The sequence below is a fragment of the Camelus bactrianus genome, chromosome 13, assembly GCF_048773025.1.
Source record: "Camelus bactrianus isolate YW-2024 breed Bactrian camel chromosome 13, ASM4877302v1, whole genome shotgun sequence".
In the NCBI taxonomy this organism is placed as follows: Eukaryota; Metazoa; Chordata; class Mammalia; order Artiodactyla; family Camelidae; genus Camelus; species Camelus bactrianus.
The window spans coordinates 37,812,501-37,832,835 of record NC_133551.1 but is presented as its reverse complement, the minus strand read 5'-3'; the positions used below and the strand labels follow the sequence as shown (position 1 = coordinate 37,832,835).

Sequence of the window (20,335 nt, the reverse complement as noted above, 5' to 3'; positions counted from 1 at the left end):
TCTAGAATTAAAAAACTAAGTGGTTTATCAGTTTACTCAACTGTAAAATGGGATAATGTTGGATATAACTTATGGGATTAAACGAATGGGAATAAATGCAAATTATGTGGAAGTACTTTGGAGAAAATAAAATCCTCTGTTCCAGAAGGTAGGCACTGTTATTACTCAGCTATCAGTGAGCCCTCAGCAAGGCGACAAAAGGAGGAACCAAACGTGTTTCTTTAATCAAACTCAAAGCTAACAAAAGTCAGAACCAGATTTCAGCCATATTAAAGGAATTTATGTGACAGCACCATGGCATACTCAGGAACATTTCATTTAACTAATGGATCACAGAATTCCACTGAGTATTCATTGCACCGTGAAAATTCATTACACAATCTACTAGAGTATCAGGAAAAACAAGTGTATAAGGTTAAAATGATTCCATTAGTGTTTTCAATACCTGGGGCCCTACTTCTACCCACCCTTCTAAAACCTTCACCTCTGATTTTACAAAAATGTATCAGTAGAGGGCAGAACCCAAAGCAGTGAGCTGTCTGAACAGGCTAGGCTGGAATCCTGCCTGCCTCTCCCACCGACTGCCTATGTAACTTCAGACACATAAGCTACTCAATCATTCTGAGCCTCAGTTTCTTCATCTTTAAAATGGGGATCTTTTTCAAACGAAGGAGCAGGCAGCCCAGGCAGTACTCAAGAAAACCCACCAGAGCGAAGATATCAACCTCTGAATTATCCACTTTTAATTATTTTTATCTAAAAAAAGGTTTCTTACTTTAACATGCAGGTTTACAATAGCACAGGTATATAAATTTGTATCTAAAAATTCATACGCTGCTGCCAGGTGCGGACTTCAAAAATTATTCATTGATGGGTGGTAACTATAGCAGGTGATGGAGGCCACCACAGGGATTTAACAGGGGAGCGGCTGGCACAGTTTGGGTCCTTTCCAGATGATGCTTGCTCAGGAATTACCCTGGGACTGGAGACCAGCAAAACTGGGGACAAGGAGGCCAACTGGGAGACTGCTGCATCGAAGGAGATACTGAGTTTAAAAACTTAAGCTCTTCAATTTTTCTTTCCAAAGACGTCCTAAATAAATAAATTTTCAGGGAAAAAATAGTATTAAAAAAAAATCAAATATCCCCAACTCCTTCAGCACATAGCCATTAACTTCCAGGTTCTGTAAACCAGATCAGTTCAACATACATTTCCAAGCACTGACTCTGCACACAGCAGACCCCGGGCTCATGCTGAAGGTACGGAGAGAGATGAATCATGGCCTGATGGCTGCGACACCCTCCCAAGGGTGGGGACCGGCCTCAGGTGACCTTCATACCTGTTCCCCAGCACTACTGCGAAAAAGGAGCCTCCCTCATCACCTGGCCTTTTAGCTGATGCTGGTCCTCATTTTAACCCCACCCGCCACCGGAGGAGGCAGAGCTCACGGGTCTGTTTGCTCTTCGCAAGTGAACGCCCTCTACCATCCTGTTCCCTCTGTGATGTGTCTGAGTAACATGGAACGTACTGCTATTCCCTGGGGTCTCGCAAGAAGACCAGACAAGTATTTAATGAAGTCCTCCCAGTGAAGGGGATTTTAAATCGACAAACACTGTATTTGGCAGCTTCACCTGCTGATTTACGTAAAATATATACCGCTGTTATTTACTCTCCTTTCCACAAGCTGCATTTCATTATCTTCAAAGTTGACAATGGGAAAGAGACCCACAGAGGCCAACACCTGTAAGCGGCGAGCAGACCCAGTAAGCAACAGATGTCCCCAAGCTGCCCGGTCCCCAGGGTGGCCCTGGGCGTGGGCTCATCCCAAGGTGGTGCACATCCCAGTGCCTGTCCGGATCACGGGGGCACCTGCAACAGCCCTTCCTATTGGCCCCACTCGAGGGAGGCCTCTGCCAAGAGATGCCCCCTGTCCCCGCCCAGAGAGCGGGGAGATGGGCATGCATGCTCTCTCCCTTCACTGACATCCTACTTTCTTTCTATTCTCTCTTCTCAAACATCGAATTTTTTCCACCTTCCTTTTGAAAAGAGGGCCCGTCATCTCCCTTTGCTGCGCTAATGATCCGCTAGTCCCATCTCAATTACTGTAAAATGGGATACACGGATGGCTCAGATTTTCTCCACAAAAGCACCCGCACTTGACGGGAAGCAACCCAATTTGCACAATTATCTCCTTCACAAAGATTATCCACAACAGTGATAACCGGGGGCTGTGTTTTGCTGGAGCCGTAAATGGGGACGGGTGCTCCGACAAAAGAGCTCTTGTTTTCCGTTGTTTCCTGATTTGCGAATGCATTTATTCCTAACCGCCTCACGGAAACCTACAAATTCAATCACACTTGGCAAATACTGAGCACATCACCAGCAAGGAAAGCCGTCTCCTCTCCACAAAACGCCCCGCTCCCTGCTAAAGCAGACAAGCGCCTCCCAGTCTCAGTTCAAGCTCCCCTCTGCAGGGAAGGCTTTCCTGACCACGCGCACCCTTCCCGGGGCACACCCGCCTCTAGTGATGAGTAAGGCAGACTCCCACGCTGTGCCACACACAGGAATCACCTGAGGAGCTGGAAAGACTATTTAAAAAAAATTTTTTTTATTGAAGTATAGTCAGTTTATAATGTTCTCATTAGTTTCCGGCATACAGCATAGTGATTCAATTACACACACACACACTATATACACACACATTCATTTTCATATTCTTTTTCATTATAGGTTACTACAAGATATTGAATATAGTTCCCTGTGCTATACAGAAGAAACCTGTTTATCAGTTGTATATGTAGTAGTCAGTATCTGCAAGTCTCGAACTCCCAATTTATCCCTTCCCACCCCTTTCCCCCTCTGGTAACCACAAGTTTGTTTTGTGTGTCTGTGAGTCTGTTTCTGTTTTTGTAAATAAGTCCGTTTGTCTATCTGCGCTTGTCTCCCACCCTGGGATTCTGATGTAACTGATCTGAAGTGGGACCTGGGCATTGGGATGCTTAAAAATCTCAGGTGATTTGAATACGCAGCAACATATTTAGGAAACACAGGCGTAACTGTTACTGCACCCTTTCCAGATTCATGGACAGCAATACCATAGACATGTATATTGCTTCCACGGGACGTTCAGGCAAGCAAAGCTTTTTCTTAGAAGAGATAGCTTGTGCACAAGGGAAAAAGTGAGGGAAAAAAATGCCAGCTCCCCAAGTAGAAGGGGTGAGTTAACCAAAGGGAGGGGTTTCTCTTGTGATCACAGATAATTTCCAGAAATGGTCAAACTTCGCTGATCATGAGCAGCAGGTGGCCCCACGGTGGCCATGAGGAGTAGGGCGGGCTTCTGTGAGGGGAGAGGGGTGCGTGAGAACTGTCTGCAAGGACGCACCGAAACAGAGAAGGTTAAAATGTGCAGTTGGGCTTCTTGTCTTGTGGCAGCTAGGGACACTCCCTAGTGTAACAGAAACAACGTTAATCTTTTAAGCCTGTTATTTTTCTTCTTCTTCTTCTAGGACTTAGGACCCCCGGACCTTTGTTCTTGAGCCTACAAGGCCTGCCTGTTTTGCCCAAGGCAGTTCCCTGGTCCTGTTTCCAAGATGGTGACCCTCCTGCCTGCCTCCTAATGGTTAGGAAAGCACAGCCCACCCTCTAGTCCCCTATGGCTGGGCCTGTTACTGAACTGCCCTGAGCCTGAATGCGCTCACTGCAAAATACAATGGCTCTGAGAAGAGACACCAGATACGGTGAGTTTATTAAATGACATAATGTATATCAAATGCTTATCACATGGTGGTAAGCGTTGGTGGTTGGCAGGAAAAAATGTGCCGCCCACCCCAAGATGCCCATGCTCTAATCATCAGAATATGATTTAGGTAATTTAGATAAGGAGAATCTGGACTTCTGAATCATCCAGATCAGAGGGAGACCCTGTGTGTATTTTGTGTTAGGGCTGATGTGAATCTTTCAGGGCCAGAAGGTGAACTATCATAGACAGAAAATGGCCCCGCAGAGACGTCCACTCCCAAGGTCCAGCTGATTGCACCAAGAGTCAGTTCCTTACCCAAGGACTGTTCACTGGCTGACCGGCAGCTACAACCTGGCCTGGAAGGAAGGGTTAGATCCAGACCGGATATACGGAAATATATGCATGTTCTCTCTCAAGAGTTTGAACTCGTTAATACAGATCTGGTCCAGGAGTCGTGGGGCCTGAAGGGAAAAGATGCACATGGAGAAGCGCAGAGGCAGCAAGGGGCTGACTGAGCGGAAGTTACGAGTCAGAAGTAAAGACTGAAGACGAGCAAAGGCCACCAGGCAGAGAAAAGGCCACCAGACAGAGAAACAGATACACAGTTACAGGAGAGAGATCATTTTCAGTAGAAGTAGAAACCGAGGGTACCCCGCGGCAGGGCATGAACAAAGTCCTGCACAACGAGAACAGCAAGACGAGGACCTGGTCCTGAGAGACATCCAGGATCCCTCCTGTTAGGAAATCGTACCCCAGTCTCTACGATGCCAGGCTGCACAGCTATTTCCGAGATTCTGGAGAAACTCTTCCTGCAGAAGTTCCTGCCTGGAGCAGCCTAACAGTGTCACATCTTTCCTTCCCAGGCGGAGAGGGGCTGTGCCAACAAGCCTGAGGCTCACACACCCGGCTGTACTTCTCTGTCCCTCTCATCTGAACGCTCAACTACATCACTGTTCGTATCTTGCAGCTGGTAAAGACGAAAAAAACATGGGCATCTGTCTCCCAGACTAGCCTTGCGTTTTCAAATCATGGCTCCACTTATGTGAGTCCCAGTTATGTGACCTTTGGCAAGTTCCTTGAAGTCTCTGAGCCTCATTTTCTACTGGGAAGTTGGTACCTTGCCCCTAATGGCTGCTGAAAAGAATAAATAAGATGATATATGCAAATTGCCTGGTACTACAGGAGAGATTCACTGCATAGTGTTTGCCTTTCCTTCCCTCTATTTCGTCTGCAAATAATTCTTCAGAAGGAAGAGGGAGAAATTTTGGATATTTATTCCCTATACCATATACCTATTAGCTTTCCAATATACACCTGTCAAAATGAATCAGGAAACCATTACCAAGAATGATTTCCGCTATGATACAAAATCTGATACGTCAATCTGACCTGCAACCTCCAGTGTAGCCCACCTCCCCAGACTCACAGCTCAGTCCGAAATAACTCCTACCACCATACTGGGTTGGTCAGAGACCCCCCAGAGCATACCTAGGTTATCCAATGCCACACTTCATCCCCTGTTCAAACTCAGCCCACCCTTTGAGGTTCCATCAGGAAACAGGAAACAGACAACAAACTCAAAATAGGATTATTCCAGAAGAGTTAATACAGGGATTACTTCCAGAACGGTGGGCTGTGTTGAAGGGAAACCCTGAAAGCCAGGCCAGGGCCCCAGGACAGAAGAGCAGAACTGCTGCCTCTCCCAGGCCTAAATGGGGGAGGGAAGGGCAGCTGCGACCAGCACTGCGAGGGAACCCAGTAGAGAAAGTTACCTCAAAAGGAACAGTGGCCTTCAGTCTAGCCAAGGCAACCCAGCCAGGAAGAAGCCTGGAAGCCAGTCAAAACACAGAAACTTCCCTCCCCTTCCTGCCCCTCCTTCAGCCTCCTGCTAGAACTCAGCATCGGCCAATTCCAAGAAGAGGCCAAGAGGCCAGGAAGCCCACAGAAGCAGTCTACACAGGCTGGCCTTCCTTCCGGAGGCGGGAAAGGGGGATGGAGAAAAGCAGAGTGCATCTTGGAAGGGAAGCAGAAGACGGCCAAGCTCAAGGTCCAAGTGAAACTCCCCCTCCGTGGAAACCTTCTGTCCTGGCCCCGCGTCTTCAATATTCCTAAGGACTTCAAGACTACGTGTCTCCTTGTGACAGAGCATAAACAGAAGGAGGAAGCAAAGAAAGGAAAACGCAAGCACATTCATGATCACACCACCACGTGCCGCGTTCTGTGCTAAACGTCCTACACACCACATCTCATCTCTACAACCTGGGAAGGTTTAAGTATTATTGTCTCCGTTTTGCGGCTGTGAAAACTGAGGCACCAAATTGATGAAATATCAACCCCCAGGTGGATCCAGATTTAGGACCCCAAAGCATCTGACTACAAACACAACGTTCCTATAAATCCATCTTGCTTTGCATACATCGTCATTTTTTTTTTGGCATGAGGGGGCGGGGCGGGGGAGGTTAGGTTTGTTTGTTTATTTACTTAATGGAGGTACTGGGGATTGAACCCAGGACCTTGTGCATGCTAAGCATGCACTCTACCACTGAGCTACACCCTCCGCCCCTTACACTGCCATTTTTTATCTGCCTGTACCTTGTCCCCTGATGAGCATGAAGACCATCTGCAGGCACAGACAGTCTTCAATTCCTTTGCCCTGTGATAATGAGATACGAGAGAGTCCTACACAGAGCTGAATTTAAAAAAAAAAAAAAGTCACAGAAATCTTTGAAACCTCCACAAACCTATTTTTCTTCAGTTTAAAAATAACCTGTTTTGCCAAATAGTCAGAAACTTCTCTTCCCTCTTCAAACAGACCCTCTTTTTTTTTTTTTTTTTAAACACACATCTTATATTGGGATTCACAACTCATCACTCCCACAAGAAATACCCCCAGGCTCCCTGTCTATTCAGGCAAGCACTTGGTAAATTTGGAAAACAGTTTGGATGAATTTCTGCCTGCCAAGTACAAGGATTCTGGGTAAACTTCTCTTATACAAAATTTTGAAAGAAATATTATGCTCATTTCCTCAAGTATTTCCAACAACAGTTTTTAAATGGACTCTGGTTAAAGTCTTTATTAGTTATATATTTTTTAAAAACCAAACGATTAACAATACCGCCATGCAGCTCTGTACTGCGGACATTACATGTGCATAATGCTACCTGGCGAGAGTTTCTCAAAGCCCTCAAGTGCCTGTCTGACATTTCATCATTCACTCCATTTGCCTTCTCTGCACAGGAGCACAGGTGAGCTGGTTTGAGTGCCATGTGGAGGCTGAGGGCTGAAGTCCAAACCGCTCCCTTCCTCCATCCCACACTGGGCTCCCGTTTTCATTTGATGGCAAGACAGCAAGCCTTGTCAGAACACAGCAACAGGGCAAGGAAAAGGGCTCCAACTTCTCTTAGGAGGGTGCCCTCCGGTCTTGCCTTCGTCTCTGCTCTCATTGACACTTCCTTTCTGAAGACTGCCACGGCTGGCCGACTACTCTCCTGACCTCATGCTCATTTCATCTCCATGACAACTCAGGACGGTCAGTTCTGCCTATTTTCCCAGGTTTGGACAAGAAAAAGAAATGGGCCAGAGGTTTCCCAGCTGGGATGTGTTGCAAACAGGACTGGAATCCATGTCCTCTGGATTCCAAGATCTTTTTTGTACCTTGACCCCTAGGTCTATATTATGCTTTCTTTTTTCTTTTTAAAATTTTTTTATTCAAGTGCAGTTGATTTACAATGTTAGTTTCAGGTGTACAGCAAAGTGATTCAGTTATACATATACATACATATATATATTTTCTTTCCAGATTCTTTTCCATTATGTTATTACAAGAAATTGAATATAGTTCTCGGTGCTATATAGTAGGTCCCTGTTGTTTGTCTATTTTATATACAGTAATGTCTGTCTGTTAATCCCCAACCCCTAATTTATTCCTCCCCACCCTCTGCCCTTTGGTAACCAGTTTGTTTTCTATGTCCATGAGCCTGTTCTTGTTTTGTAAATAGAATTTATATCATATTTTTTAGATTCCACATATAAATGATATAATAGGATATTTGTCTTTCCCTGTCTGACTGACTTCTCTTAGTATGATAATCTCCAGGTCCATCTGTGTTGCTACAAATGGCATTATTCCATTCTTTTCTATGGCTGACTAATATTCCATTGTGTAAATATATAACATCTTCCTTATCCAGTCATCTACTGATGGACATTTAGGTTGTTTCTACTTCTTGGCTACTGTAAATACTGCTGCTATGAACACTGGGGTGTATATTATGCTTTCTTATCGATTATCTAGAGTTGAAATTAATACCATGGGGATGGGGCGGGGGCCAGGGTGGGGTGACAGTAGGAGGGCAGGGTCTATGGCTAGTATGTCAGCTGGTCACAGCCGTCCTCTCTCAGCCCCAGCTGGTAAGGCCACACCTCCCTTATTTGCTGCCTCTAGACCACACCTCCTCCCTTGTCTGATAAATCTGTACCTTTGTACAACAACCTGGGCCAAGCCCTGTGCAGCCACTAACCCCAATAAAATGATACCTTCTCCCTCCCTGGAGGGAACTCCAGCCTTTAGTCATTATAATTCACAGTCTAAATTAGGAGTATCCTTTAGGGATTAAAAACATTCAAGATAACAATTCTAATACTTAATGGCTTCCCAGAAACAGTGCTCTATTGTCCTTGTATTTCTCACCTAAGTAAAACCTGGTAGATACTCTCTAAGTATGTGTTGAATGAATGAATAAACAAGTACATTTATAAATAAATCAACCAACCATCAAACAAACAGAAAAATATTAAATGACTTCCAATAGCCAAATCAGTAACTGAATTACTACAGATTTTTAATTAGGCTTGTCTCTAAAAAGTGAGCCAGTCTTGATTAGGTGTCCTTTAACTGGAAATTTCCAGAAAGCAGTCAGCTAGTCCTGCGGAAAGACATTCCTTCAACATTTGTGATTCTCTAGGTATTACCAGCTGATATCTGCCCACGGAGGAAGGGATGTATGATCAGAAGCAGCATGAAAAGATCGATTCCCTCAGGAATTCCAGGAAACATGCACAAAAAATCAGTTTAAAAATGGGACTATTACATACTCCTTTTGAAAAATGTCATGAAAGCTATGAATGCCTTCCCCAAGCTCAAGTCAAGAACTTAAGATGGGTATTTTAAAATAAAAGTCAAGAGTGAAACATAAAACCCATATATCTTATAAAAGCACAATTTAAAAAACTGTCCATATGGTGGGCAATGACTTTTCATCTCGTAACTTGTATCCAGCCATTTTTTTTGGCACCTTGCCATGAAATCACAATAAAATAAGGAGTTGCTTCTAATAACACCAGGATTCTACAGCTAAAAAGTCTGTTCACATCTGTGTGTCCAAATGAAATTAATGCCCTTACAAAAACACAAACTAGGAACCTTGACCATCATTTTTAAAGACTGAGAAATGGAGCTCTGAGGAAGAAGGTCATTTACCCAGAGCTCCAGGATTAGTAAGTGGCTGTATCCACATGAGGACTGAAGTCTTTAAGCTTCCAGTCCGGAGTCTTAAAGCTAGAAAGGGTCTTGGAGCTCAGAGACCAACGGCCTAAAGTCCTCATTTTTCAAGTGAAGAGTTGTGTCTCAGAGAGGCTGAGTGGCTTCCCCACAGTCACCCAATTAGCATGTTACATAGAACAACTAGCCAGGTCCCCTGAATCCTAGTCCATTCCCCACAACACTATGATCCAACGTGCACACCATGCACATCAGCCGCAGAAAGCACTTCCACGTGATTTCATATGATCAGACAATTTACAACATCATTCACTTTTATAAAATCCCTGCTCCATGAACAAGGGATTTTTGAATCATTTCAGAACACATAGAAAACACCTTTAAAAGAATTAAAGGAGACTGGGACTTCTGCCCACATTATACAAGGGGCCCTCTGCTCAGAACACAATGTACAAAACTCAGCCTTACAGAGTGACGTTCCAGAAAGCCTTTCCCTAGAACCCCAGGCACAGGAGAGAAACTCCCTCGCACCCAGCATACCTCAGCATGCTAGAAGGAAACAAAACCCAACAACCTGAGCAAACTCATTTCTAGTAAAGAGCTCTACATAGAGATTTTTTAAAAAATTAAATTAAATATTACATTACCCATGTGATCACACTGCAAAGCACAGCTTACGGAGAGATAGCTGTCCTGGCCCTTCTGCGAGCCCAGAGCCACCCCACAAAGAACAAAAGGCAAAGTGCACAGCTGGGCTCACCCTTGGGAGTTTCGGTGATTACCAAAGGAGTCTGGCAAGGTGTGATCACGTGGGAGGAGCAGTTAAATGTTCTGCCCCGAACATCATCAGGGCAAAGGGCATTCAAACACAGCCCCCCCCCAAAACGTATTTCTTTACTCACGCAATCAACACAGCTGAATTTACTGACTGGAGGCTGTTTGACATGCGTTGTTCAGTTGTGATGCTGCAACGTATGTCTTAGTGGAGAAAGAGAGACAGTAACAAATGAGTAAGTCCAGGACAGGCAGACCTGGGAGACGCTGCAGGTCCTCTTCCAGACCACCTCAGTACAGTGAGTATCACAACACAGCGAGTCTCACCAATTTTTTGGCTTCCCAGTGCCTGTAAAAGTTGTGTTCCCACTAGAATGCAGTCTGTTCAGTGTGCAGTAGCACTAGGGCTAAAAAACAATACACACACCTTAATTTAAAAATACTTTATGGCTAAAAAATGCTAACTATCATCTGAGCCTTCAGTGAGTCATAATCTTTTTGCTGGTGGAAGGTTTGAAATACTGAGAGAATGACCAAAACACAGAAACACCAAGTGAGCAAATGTATCCACATGTATCACTCTTGCCCGACGCAGGGTTTCCACAGACCTTCCGTTTGTAAAAACGCAGCATCTGAGACGCGCAATCCAGTGAAACACAATTAAACAAGACGTGCCTGTATGCAATATGTCAGACGGTGGGAAGTGCCAGGAAGAAAAGTAAGGGCGGGCAGGGAGTGAGGACTGCTAGAAAGGGGGCTGCGCTCTGGTGAGAGGTCAGGGAAGGCCTCCCTGAGACGACACTGAGCAAAACTTCTAAGAAGGTAAAGGCGATACCACGCGGACATGGGCAAAGAGGGGATGGCAAGCCCCAAATCCCTCGGCATTAATAAGGATAGTAAACCGAGCATTTTGAAAGAGCTGTGAGGAGGCTAGTGTGGGCCAGAGGGGAGAGAATTAGCAGTGTGAGGCCTGGAGGCGAGGACAGGGCCAGGCCCTTAAGGAACTAATGGTCTAGCAACAAGGCTGGGTTTTTCAGGGCTCGCTCCACAATCCACTAGCCACGCAGCCCTAGGAAAGGAAAACCTCTGTGCAATAAGAGTAACTGTAACCTCATCTCATCCATCCCGCGGATCCTTCTCCCATCACAGTAGTGAGATGAAGTCAAGACACTAGACTCTGTCTGCCATCTCTCTTCCTCCTGGTGCAGAACCACCACGTGGGTCTGTCTAATGTTTTCATCTCTATGTCACTGATAAAAAAAAAAAACTTAGACACAGAAAGCTTAGTTCTAGCTAAAGAAAAGACAGGTCGTGTCAGAACTAGGATCCAGACACAGGTCTTTACAACGTCAAAGGCCACAGCACTGAGTTGCTTGTGTGATGGCGTCAGAAAAATGATGGCTGGAAGTGACATGCAGCGGGGAAGTGCCACACAGCCTCGTGATGGCTGCGGCTGTCCTAATGACATGGTGTGTTACGTGAGACGGTGGAACAAAGTGTTCTCTCCCGTCGTGAGAGGTGGGCAGACCCACGTGGGGATGCCCCCAACCCACTGCAGGAAGATGAAACCTGTCCGGCTTCTCTTGGTAAGTCTGGGTTCCAGAAGCCTGATCACGTTGGTTGGGAAACTGAGGCAGCTGCCCGGTCATCAGGGTTAGGAAGGCAAGCTTGAAAAGAGACACAGACAGGCATGTCTCAGGATGACGGGGTTTCTTCCTCTACAGAAGGAAGGCTTCCTGCCTTCAGCCCATGTAAAGGAGAGGAAAGAAAAATCAGTTCTGCTGATCAGCACGTGTTTATGGTACTGGACTTTGCTCTCAGTAAGTCAAGATTCAGTGTAACTCACAGAAGAAGTGAACACGTTCTGACTGCTCTTCTCTATTGAATGCCGCACACCTTTGATTCCCAACAGACGCTATATCCAGGCAAAGGCCTTCGGTGGACACCTCAAGCTAGAGCCAGTTTTACCCAACATGACTGTGTTAGCGTGTTGTCCACACATACACGTCTTTCCTCTCGACTTCTCCAACTGACTGTGAAACCATGGCAACAGGTGATAAAGATAAACAGCAGCCAGGAGGTGAAGTCAGTCCCAGGCTTAAGTCCCGGCTCTGAACTTTACTCTTTCTTAACCTCTCCAAGCCTAAATTCCTCATCTCTGAAATATGAACAGCAAAATTTATCTTGCAATTTTATTATTACAGGCAACAAAAAGTATGCAAAATTCCGGGTCCACAGTGGTTCCATGAGTAACTGAGAGGAACTCAGTAATTGTTACTCTCCATTAAAAGTGAATATGATTTACAGGGTGAATATGATTTACTTTATCCATAATCTCAGTTGAGCCCCCAAACAAATCCCCAACCCTTAATTTGGGGTCTGTCACTTAGGAGTTGCTCAAAAAAACAGAATTCAGAGCTAGAAGAGAGTTTTGAAATCATCTACGCCTCTCGTTTGACCAATGGGGAAACTGAGGCTCAAACAGGGGACATCTACTTTTATCTAAGCAATCGCCTTCTGTAATAATTTAGAAAACTCTTCTTGATGATAAATTCAGCCAAAGACAGCATGGCCTCGGAAGCTAAATGCCGTGGGGAACATCACCAGGGCACGAGTGAAGCCATCCAGGGTCAAATGTAGTTGTTGTGATATCCAGAATCACCCAAAGGCTTTATTAAAACTGTTTTACACAGCAGCGTAGAAGAAAGTGTGCCTTGAATGCAAACTGGCCCCTGTTTACACTGGACTCTTGCTCAGGGAAATGAAGGCCAAACTTGTCAAAGGTTCTAACTTGTACAACAGTGGCTGGTGGGCAGCAGGGCTGCGTGCAAAACCACAACACTGTTGTTTTCCACCTGCTTCTCCACTCACCCGTCATCCCAGGGCTCTGGAAGGCCGTTTCCATGCTCTGTCTAACTGAACAGGGGACGCTTCTATGGGACTGAATTGTCTGTCTGGACAAAGCAGGGCCAGCAGAGTCCGACTCGTGATGCTACTTGCTCTCATCAGGACCCTAGATGGGCCGGTGCCTCTGTCCAGGAAGGCTGAGATGAAGCCCTCTGCAAAAAGGTTCTGTGCCTTTCTGTCTCATTCTCCTGGAGCACAAAAGGTGCTACAATTAAAGAGGCGGAGCCCCAGCTTTCAGGCACTTAGTATTTCTGTGGAAAGAAGGCTTAGGCTCAACATGAGAGACAGCGGGGTAAAGGGAACTGAGAACGAGGCCTCGGGGACAGAGTTGGGACTGTCTGTCTGCGTCTTCCTCCCCGTGTGGCTTTGAGCAAGTGGCAACTCTCTGGAGCCCTCATGTGGTCCCTACATTATGACTTCAGAGGTCCCAAGGACTTCTTCCTCCAAGGCCCCTTCCTCCTTAAAAGAAATGTTAAAAATTCCATTCTCCGACTGTGTTGGTCTCAAGACAATTATAATCTTCACCCTCAAGGTTCATTTCCTTCTTCTGATTTTAAAAGAAATGAAAACATTTATTGTGAGCTCCTCAAAATACGGTGGGACCCGAGGCACTGTGCTGCTGCTGTAATGGCTAAATCAGCCACGGTTTCCTTAATTTACAAATGGAATTGATGGTACCTTACCCTCAAAGCATTGGGAGCATCGGTGGTTTAATCTGTAATTCATCCAGCACCATGCCTGGTACCCAGCAGACGCTCAATGGCTCTTAATATTACATTATTGTTATTACTGAGAAAATGGAACTTAGCCATTCTTCAAAGAAAGCAGGACTGGGGGCCTTTTGGAAGGAGAGAGGCATGAGTTTGTTCCCTGTGTGATTTACTCATTTATCAACTCCTCAAAATCTCCCCGTAGCTGTGAGGATGTGGCCATTACTCAAGAGAGGCACATATTGATTAACGACAGTAAGTTTGAAAGGAAACATTTTCCCTCCAAAGAGAAACTACCCAAACTGCCTTTATTGGCTATTAATTTTTCAAAAATATAAAAATACCAAAGCACTTAAGAAAGAAGAGAAAAAGGAAAAGAAAAAGGAAAAGAAAAAAGAAAAGAAAAGAAAAGAAAAGAAAAGAAAAGAAAAGAAAAGAAAAGAAAAGAAAAGAAAAGAAAAGAAAAGAAGAAAAACAAGGTCTGAGGCTCTGTGGGCTGAAAGGAAGCCACAGCAGGGGGGCTGGATTTTCTTTGTTAAAGAAACCAGATTTACCTTTATGACCAGTAATTCCATAATCTGTTTAAGCAAGTGTTTTCCCGGGCAGGACTATACACATCCCATCTGATCTGGGACATGCCCAGCGTCCTGGCCATCCTTCTGTTCTTTCTGCGTCACCATCTTCTCAGTTATTGGTCCTTCCTTGATTCCTTCTTATCTGACAGTTCTCCCCTCAGATGCCACTCTTTAAAGTGGACTTTCTCAGGTCACTTAACCTGCAGGAGCCTCTGCCTGTCCCTCCAACCAATCATTATCATTTCAACCTCTGTTTATGTTGTAGTTGTTAATTTCATCTAAAGTCTACCCATACTGTCTTGCCTATCTAATCCCTTGAGGGCAGGCAGTCTGCCTGACTTCTTCGTCTTTATAGCCGCTGCAAGGAGAACAGCATTGTCAGAAAGCATATGTCTATAAATATTGGCTGGATCAGTGGATGGGTGCATGGCTGGATGGTGACATGCGTAGGTGAGTGACTGGATGGATGGGCGGGTGAAATATAACTGTTCTACGCTCTGTAGGAAATGCCTTTAGCCTTCGGCCTTAGTTTCCCCATTCCTGTTGAAGGACTTAATATTTAAAGCTCTCTCCCAGGGCTGTTACTGTAAGTATAGAATCAATAAAGCCACCATCTATTAAGTTATTTACTACGTGGTAAGGAACCCACCATCTATTATTTACTGGGCGGCAAGGAACCTTTCCTGGTGTTATTTTGTTTAACTCGATCCTTAAAAGAACTCCATGAGAGAAGTGTTTACTACCCAATTTAATGATGAGCAAACTGCAGACGAAACCTGTATCCCCTAGTGGTACATGGTTGAGTCCATCTCCTGAGCCTACAGCCCAGTCCTAAGCCAGTGCTGTTTCTACTACATTATGAATCTCTAAGCCAGAAGGAAACAGTGGCACTCTCTGCTGCAGAAGAAATAGGTCTGCAAAAGGAACAGGAGTGAGGGGACAGGTGAAGTATTTCGCACATAATTCAATTCACAGTGTATTATTAGTCTGTGCCTGGAAAATCAGAAGCCTTTCCTGAGTCAGTAGATTTGTAAAAAGCCTAACTTTAGATCTATACAAATGTCTTCTATTTTCTAATAAAATCTTCCGCATTTTATTTGCAGCACTTGTGCTAAATCATCTCTCTACTTGACAATCGGGCACCATCCACAGTCCCCCCACGTGAAGAGTTTATTTTCTCTTGGAGAGCAATTACCAGACAAATGCCAGGCTCCAGAAGGTGTTTCTCCAGCAGCAGCATCTGTCTCCTTGGCAGTCTCCTCAGGCAGCACTGAAATGGCCAGAGGGTCAGTCAGAGCTCAGCTGCCCAGCAGCTCTCAGGTGGCCTCCCAGCCTCGGCCCGAACGTCTCCAAAAAGAAGCAGACTAGGATGGAACCCACCTCCAAAGAGGAAGATTGGCCAGAGCCAACTCTAGCTCAGTCAGAGCCATTGGGGCCAATCCTGGATTCCTTTGGGAGCCAAGAAATTCCCATGATCCTCTTGGCTAAACGAGTTGGCAAAAACCACCACCTGGTTGAGCACATAAGACACCCAGGTTTTGGAGGCAACGCAGAGGCATGCTGCGGTAGGCAGCCTCTAAAACGGCCCCCAGCCATCCTTGCCTCATGGTGTTTGTGCCTTGGGTCATCCCCTCCCCTCTGAGTATGAGTTGGACTTGGCGGCTCATTTCTAATCATTAGAATATGGCAAAAGTGATGAGACGTCACATAATAAATTAGGTTACAGAAAGGCTCTGGCTTCCTTCTTGATGGCCATCCCTTGCCCTCCTCTCTGCTGGCTCTGATGGAAGCTGTCTTATTGGTGGTGATCTGTTTTATGGGAAGACCCACATGGCAGGGAACTGAAGGAGGCCCCTGGCCACTGGCCGGAGAGCAACTGAGGCCTGCCAATGGCCGTGAGAGTGAGCATGGAAACAGATCGCAGGCAATACCTGAGATGAAGGCAGCTGCTCTGGCCAACACCCTGACTGCAGCCTTGGGAGAGACTGTGAGCAAGAGCACCCAGCTAAGGCCAGCTGCCAAGACCATGGACTCATCAATGCTTGTTGCTCTAAGACGAGAAGTTTGGGGTCGTTCGTTATGCTGCAATAGTTAACTAATAGGTGTTCTTAAAGCAGAAAAATTTATACACACACACACACACATATTTTAATCATGTCAAAACAATTATCTCTTTCAAGTCTGTTCAAACATCACCTCCATGGACTATCCTAATCACCCTAATGAAAGTTACAACCCCCTTCTACCCCCATTTCCACGCCACCATATACTGCACCAGCTTTTCATGTTTCCTCAATTCTTAAACATTATCTTTGAACACGCTGCTACTCAAAGTGTGGTCTCTGAACCAGCAGAAGCAATATCACATGGAAGTTTGTTAGAAATGCAAATCTTAAGGACCATTCCAGACCTACAGAGATAGGATATCTGCATGATAGGAAATTCCCAGCTGATTTACAGGAACATCAGTGTTTGAGAAACACTATTCTAACATTCTATAAGGTTGTCTTATTTATGAAATTTTGGGGTTTTTTTCCTGTCTCCTACCCTTCCCCCGACCCCAATGAGAAGTGAGATAGGGAAGTCATTACTGAGCCTGCTTTCCACCATTTGGAAGAACCTAGTCTGCTTTTGCAAAGGTAAACACAGAAATAAGAGCCATAGAGGAACTATGCTTATGTAAATTTCACAATCAATGCCACTTTGATCTAAATTCATTTGAGCTGGGTTTCCTTCTCTTGTGGCCAGGAGTATTTCCAAATGGCGGGGTCAAAGCCATCAACAAATCCCACACCTTACTCTTAGTTTGTCACTAGTGATGAGCTGACCAAAATCTCTCCCCCAGCTGCAGCTTAAAAAAACCCCAAGGAGGATTTTGCTTGGTCCTGGTGTACCGTTTGCATACTCCCAGACCAGTCCCCTGTGTCTGCGGAGCTAGGGCTGAATGCCAGCACCAATCCAGCCACACGACTGAGGTTTCACACATTTCTTTTCAGAAAGAGAAAGTAAGATTTTCTTCCTGATTTTCTTTCCAAATGGTGGAAACCAGGCTATTCTCCACCTGAAATACCTGTGTCAAAGCCCTGGTATCTCCACTACCTCCGTGTACCTCTGTAAGCCCAACACGCTCCTACTCAGACTTCCACAATCAGTTCAAGAGTTCCCTCCTTTCTGAGGCTCTCCCGAATTCCCAGGGGAGATGTAGAAATTTCTTCACTGCTCCGACTGTATTCATCCACTCCACTAGAGAAAACAATTATTACAGTACTTTAAGGCATTTTGATTCAGTATGATAAATACATTATTAAACATTCAACCTTTTATTTACCAATAAATATGCAAAAAAAAAAAAAAAGAATGTTCATCTAATTCCTGAGCCTCTGGATTAAGGATGGAAGATACAGAGCAAGGCTGGGGCTCTGTGTCGTGTTTTCACATCTTGCATGTTTATTCGGACATGACTGCACCATCACAGTTCAATGGATTCTCTGCCTACCCCTTAGGGCAGCACGATTTGTCAAGGTCACATATAAAAATAGGTTCTTCCATCAACAACAGACAGGCAGACTCCATGGCCACCTGTTTTGCTTTTGTCCCACATGCCCCCCCCCCATCCCCTGCATGTCCTCTAACAACTGCAGGTTAAAGGCCTCTTTGTCATTAGCACTGGAGAGCCCCACCTGTCTCTCCATCTGGGAAACTCTCAGGGGTAGTGACAGATCTGACTGAATCACCTTGTCTTTTTAGAAGTGCTGCAAGGCCCCGGGGCTGCTGCTAATTACCAGCCCTGTTACTACTGTATGTGGTGCTCTCCTTCCCCAGGAACAGCTTATTTGGAGGGTCGGGGCGGGGGAGGCCCAAAGAGACGGGCATCTGCAACCTGGCAGAGCTCACGGTCCGGCTCCCAGGAGCTAGTATCAGCTGCTGAGGACCGGCGGAGGGCAGGTGTGGGTCAACATCAGCAGATGCAAACAAGAGTAACTGGCTGACTCTTCTGAGACAGTTTTTCAACTCGTATATTCGGAATCGGGGCACTTCCTCTCTATTACTCACGGATGGACGACACCTGCTGAGGGTAAAGCATCCTGAAGGCATTTAAAGCCTCCCTGATCCCCCAGCTCCCTTCTCTAGATGCTGTCCATTTCTTACCAGACAACTGCCCACCCCCAGTGCTCAAATGCTTCGTGTGACCTCCCTGTGGCACATCTCCTCACGTTTCCTTTGGTACATTAATGACAGAAAGCTCTTTAACCTACACCACCTCTTCCACTTAGAGATGCTGAAAAAAAGAGATACTTGCTTTCTGGCTGGAAGTGGTAATAGGAGGCAGTCTGGCAAATAAAGAATAAGCAGAGGTGGAGGTATCTTGCTTTTTGAGAGTTACTTCTGGGGCGTTTGTTTGATTGTGTGTTTTTTAACCTCTGGTAAGAGAAAGTAGACAAATAAAGAAAGCTCCGTCACACCGTCCTGACTGCCCTGGCTTCTTTCTGTTTTCAGTGAAGTTATGCAAGGATGTGATACTTGTTTATGTGGCCACTATCCTGGGACCATGAGGCAAGTAATTTAAAGACGACACAGACCAGAAAGCCATGAACCCCTGATAACGTCTTTGAACTACTGCGCCAACCTCGAGACCGCCCACCTCTGATGCTTTGTTCCATGAGATAACAAAATGACTTGATTCCCAAAGTCACCCTTAGCTGGGTTTTCAGCTTGCTCTTAAGAAGAGTCTCATGTTCCACTTCAAGCCTCTTATGCTAACATTTCTTAAACTTTATAAGGTCACAGTGAGAGGAATGAAAGCATAGATCCTCCCCAGATAAACATGCGAACCCCTATGTCTTGCCTACAATTTCAGCAGCATCACAGATCCCTCCCCCCAAGCCCACCCATGGAATCCCCCAGTCCATGCATCTCTTGCTTATAGAGAAAGCTATCCATAGATTATGCACACGCACTATAGGACTGTATAAGCAACATCGACGCGCAGAACAAGGGCCCTGACGCATTTTAAATCCCATAGTCCTGCAAAATACATGTATCACCATCATCATCGGCTGAGTGCCTACTGTGTTGAAGATCCCTGGGTACCTTCCTAAACCCTCTCTATACATAAGCCAGTTCAACCTCTAAGCCCCCTAGGAGGTAGATACTACTATCAGCTCCATTTTATTCGAAAGAAACCGAGGCTTTGACACACTAATTGCCCCAGATGGCAGGACTAGTAAACAGCAAAGTTAAAATCTGAACTCAGTCTGACCACACAGTCCTTCTTTCAACTTCGACTTTGTGCTGCCTCAACTCTGCACAGCAGATCATGCGTTACAGTGAGGAAGCAGATTCATATAGTTTAGAAACTGCAAAAAAGGGACTGAAATAGGAAGCTGAAATGTTTGATTAACTAAGAGTATCAGCTGTGCATTTGTGTTTTTTTTTTTTTCATGTAAACTGAATTCTCATAGCGTGGCTCGATCTGAATAAAACAGACCAGAGGGTCTTAAGGAAACTACTCCATTTGTGGGACTTGACAGTTTACTGCGATTTAATGATAAATCAGAATATAAACACCAAGTGCTTTCCCTGTGTCAGCCACTGTGTATGCACTTTATGTGTATTATTTCACTTAAGCTTCAGGATGAACCCGTGGGGTAGGTGGTGTTACCATCCCCATTCGACAGAGGATGAAACTGAGGCACAGGAAGGTGAAGTGTGGAGGGACACAGAGCTGGGAGCAGCAGTGTTCCAATATCATGGTGGAAGCTTTACCCTGAGTCGCTGAATTATACTGACTCCAATTTCAGCACGACTTGCACAGTCTCAAACTAGAATCTGAACACTTATAGATGTATTTGCATTTTACTGAGGTTTAAAAATCAAGTTTCCAACCTGCAGAACAGTCCACTCCCTACTCTGAAAGCAGGGCTCACAGCTACTCCCATGGCTTTGAGGTTCCAACAGCACACACGGAGGAGTCAGCCCGCCCTGACCTCTCTCCCCTCCGCAGTCACCACCTTGGGAATCTTACCAACCCCATGGCATCAACCCTCACCTCTTGGTAGAGTATGCTCAAGTCCCCATCGGCCATCCTGACCACCGTCTCAGTTCCCAAGCCTTCATGGCCAGCTCTTC

The 20,335-nt window shown here is 45.4% G+C and overlaps 1 protein-coding gene across 6 annotated transcripts in view; it reads right to left on the bottom strand.

Moving 5' to 3' along the window:
* Nucleotides 1-20,335, bottom strand: part of DAB1 (DAB adaptor protein 1) — a 403,254-nt gene that overhangs the window by 286,972 nt on the left and 95,947 nt on the right. For 5 of the 6 annotated variants that reach the window (XM_074376398.1, XM_074376396.1, XM_010958368.3 and 2 more), the window contains exon 1: nt 9,888-10,024. The exons of the other annotated variant lie outside the window; for it this stretch is intronic. The gene's annotated coding sequence lies outside the window, so the exon portion shown is untranslated. Of the gene's footprint in view, nt 1-9,887; nt 10,025-20,335 lie in introns of those variants that run through there. 6 annotated transcript variants of the gene reach the window in all.